Source organism: Panthera onca, chromosome B1 (genome assembly GCF_046562875.1).
Source record: "Panthera onca isolate mPanOnc1 chromosome B1, mPanOnc1 haplotype 2, whole genome shotgun sequence".
Lineage (NCBI taxonomy): Eukaryota > Metazoa > Chordata > Mammalia > Carnivora > Felidae > Panthera > Panthera onca.
Window position 1 is genome coordinate 187,787,754 of NC_138342.1, and position 4,178 is coordinate 187,791,931.

The following is a 4,178-nucleotide window of genomic DNA, read 5'->3' on the forward strand; positions in this document are numbered from 1 at the left end:
ATGCCACAGCAGCAAGGATGGATGAAGCAGTCAATCAGCGGTATAGGAGACAAAATCATGGAGAATAATAAAGCAGGAAAAAGAGAGGGAAACTAAGGCAAAAGAGCACAATATAAGAATTAGAGAACTCAGTGATTCATTAAAAAAGGAATAACATCTGAATCATAGGAGTCCCAGAAGATGAAGAGGAATAAAAAGGGGTAGAAGGTTTATGTGAGTAAATCATAGCAGGGAAAACTTTCCTAACCTGTGAAAAGACATATATATCAAAATCCAAGAAGCACAGAAAACTCCTGTTAAATTCAACAAAAACCAACCATCAACAAGGCATATCCTCGTCAAATTCACAAAATAGACAAGAAAGAATTATGAAAGCAGCAAGGGAAAAATGTCCTTAACCTATAAGGGAAGACAGAGCAGGTTCATAGCAGACCTATCCACAGAAACTTGGCAGGATATATTCAACATGCTGCATCAGAAAATTATGCCGTCAAGAATTCTTTATCCAGCAAAGCTGTCAATCAAAATAAAAGGAGAGATTACAAGTTTCCTAGACAAACAAAAAGTAAAGGAGTTCAGACCACTAAACCAGCGCTGCAAGAAATTTTAAGGGGGAATCTCTGAGGGGAGAAAGGACAGGGAAAAAGGAAAAAAAAAAAGGAAAAAGACCAGAGAACACCACCAGAAACTCCAATTCTACAAGCAACATAATGGCAATAAACTCTATCTTTCAGTACTCATTCTAAACATCAATGGACTAAATTCCCCAATCAGAAGGCATAGGGTATCAGAATGGATAAGAAAATAAGATCCATCTATATGCTGTCTACAAGAGACCCACTTTAGACCTAAAGACACCTTCAGATTGCAAGTAAGGGGATGGAGAACCATCTATGATGCTAATGGTCAACGAAAGAAAGCCGGAGTAGCCATACTTATATTGGACAATCTAGACTTTAAAGACTGTAACAAGAAATGAAGAAGGGCATTATATCATAATTAAGGGGTCTATCAACCAAGAGTACCTAACAATTATAAACATTTATGCCCCCAACGTGAAAGAACCCGAATATATAAATTGATTAATCAAAAACATACAGAAACTCAACAATACCATAATAGTAAAGGACTTCAACACTCCACTTACAACAATGGACAGATCATCTAACAGAAAATCAACAAGGAAACAATGGCTTTGAATGACACTGGACTGGATGGACTTAACATATATTCAGAACATTTCATCCTAAAGAAGAACACACAGTCTTCTCGAGTCCACATGGAACATTCTCCAGATCAGATCACATATTGGGACACAAATCAGCCCTCAACAAGTACAGTAAGATCGAGATTATACCATGCATATTTTCAGACCACAATGCTATGAAACTTGAAATCAACCACAAGAAAAAATTTAGAAAGACAACAAATACTTCGAGATTGAATAACATCCTACTAAAGAATGAATAGGTTAACCAAGAAGTTAAAGAGGAGATTAAAAAGTACATGGAAGCCAACAAAAATGATAACACCACAGCCCAAAACCTCAGGGATGCAGCAAAGGTGGTCATAAGAGGAAAGTATATAGCAATCCAGGCCTTCCTAAAGAAGGAAGAAAGATCTCAGATACACAAAGTAACCTTATACTTTAAAGAGCAGGGAAAAAAAATGGCAAATAAAACTCAAAACCAGCAGAAGACAGGAAAGAGTAAGATTACAGCAGATATCAATGCTAACAAAACAAAACAAAACAGAAGAGATCAATGAAACCAGGAGCTGGTTCTTAGAATTAACAAAATTGATAAACCCCTAGTCAGTTTGATCAAAAAGAAAAAGGAAAGGACCCAAATAAATAAAATCAAGAATGAAAGAGGAGAAATACAAACAATATTAAGAGGATATTATGAGCAATTATATGCCAATAAATTGGGAAATCTGAAAGAGAGGGATTAACTACCAAAACTAAAACAGGGAGAAATAGAAAATTTGAACAGACCCATAACCAATGAAGAAATTCAATTAGTAATCAAAAACCTCCCAAAAAACAAGAGTCCAGGGCTGGATGGTTTTCCAGGGGAATTCTACCAGACACTTCAACATGAGTTAACTCCTCTTCTTTTGAAGCTGTTCCAAAAAAATAGAAATGGAAGGAAAGCCAAACTCATTCTATGAAACCAGCATTACCTTGATTCCAAAACCAGACAAAGACCCCACTAAAAAAGAGAACTATGGACCAATTTCCCTGATGAACATGGATGCAAAAATTCTCAACAAAATACTAACCAACCAGATCCAACAATACATTAAACGAAGTATTCTCCACAATCAAGTGGGATTTATACCTGAGATGCAGGGCTGGTTCAATATCCACAAATCAATCGATGGGGTACATTACATTAAGAGAAGAACAGATAAGAACCACATGATCCTCTCAACAGAGGCAGAAAAAGCTTTAGACAAAATAAAGCATCCTTTCTTGATAAATACCCTCAAGAAAGTAGGGATAGAAGGATCATACCTCAAGATCATAAAAGCCATATACAAAAGATCCACCACTAATATCATCCTCAATGGGGAAAAACAGACCTTTCCCCCTAAGGTCAGGAAGAGGACAGGGATGTCCACTCTCACCACTGTTATTCAACATAGTATTGGAAGTCCTAGCCTCAGCAACCAGACAACACAAAGAAATAAAAGGCATCCAAATCGGCCAGGAGGAGGTCAAACTTTTTCTCTTCACAGATGACATGATACTCTACATGGAAAACCCAAAAGATTCCACATGAAAACTGTTAGAACCAATCCATGAATTCAGTAAAAGAGCAGGATATAGTGCTCGCTTCGGCAGCACATATACTAAAATTGGAACGATACAGAGAAGATTAGCATGGCCCCTGCGCAAGGATGACACGCAAATTCGTGAAGCGTTCCATATTTAAAAAAAAAAAAAAAAAAAGAAAGAAAAAAAAGAGCAGGATATAAAATTAATGCACAGAAATTGGTTGTATTCCAATATACCAATAATGAAGCAGCAGAAATCAAGGAATCGGTCCCATTTACAGTTGCACCAAAAACCATAAAATACCTAGGAATAAACCTAACCAAAGAAGTAAAAAACCTGTATGTTAAAGACCATAGAAAGCTCATGAAAGAAATTGGAGACACAAAAAAATGGAAAAGCATTCCATGCTCCTGATAGGAAGAACAAATATTGTTAAAATATCTGTACTATCCAAAGCAATCTACATATTCAACACAATCCCTATCAAAATGCCACCATCATTCTTCACCCCACTGGAACCAACCATCCTAAAATTTGTATGGAACCACAAAAGACCCCAAATAGCCAAAGCAATCCCGAAAACAGAAAACCAAAGCTGCAGGCATCCCAATTCCAGACTCAAGCTGTATTACAAAGCTGTAATCATCAAGACAGTATATGGTACTGGCACAAAAACAGACACTTAGATCAATGGAACAGAGTCGAGAACCCAGAAATGGACCCACAAACATACGGCCAACTCATCTTTGACCAAGCAGGAAAGAATATCCAATGGAATAAAGACGGTCTCTTCAGCAAGTGGTGCTGGGAAAACTAGAGAACATGCAGAAGAATGAACCTGGACCACTTTCTTACACCGTACACAAAATAAACTCAAAACGGATGAAAGATCTAAATGTAAGACAGGAAACCATCAAAATCCTCAAGGAGAAAGCAGGCAAAAACCTCTTTAATCTTGGCCGCACCAACTTCTTACTCAACACATCTCTGGAGGCAAGGGAAACAAAGCAAAAACAAACTATTGGGACTTCATCAAAATAAAGAGCTTCTGCACAGTGAAGGAAACAATCAGCAAAACTAAAAGGCAACCGACGCAATGGGAGAAGATATTTGCAAACGACATATCAGATAAAGGGTTAATACCCCAAATCTAGAAAGAACTTATCAAACTCAACACCCAAAAAACAAATAATGCAGTGAAGAAATGGGCAAAAGACATGAATAGACACTTTTCCAATAGACACATGAAAAGACGGTCACATCACTCATCATCAGGGAAATATAAAGCAAAACCACAACGAGATACCGCCTCACACCTGTCAGAATGGCTCACATTAACAACTCAGGCAACAACAGATGTTGGTGAGGATGTGCAGAGAGAGGAACACTTTTGCTC

General features: G+C 37.4%; 1 non-coding gene across 1 annotated transcript; it reads left to right on the forward strand.

The window, feature by feature from the left end:
* The first annotated feature begins 2,832 nt into the window (after positions 1–2,832).
* LOC145715463 (U6 spliceosomal RNA) lies at positions 2,833–2,939 on the forward strand. Its single transcript, XR_014137666.1, has one exon. It is a non-coding gene; the product is annotated as a U6 spliceosomal RNA (small nuclear RNA).
* Positions 2,940–4,178: the final 1,239 nt, after the last annotated feature.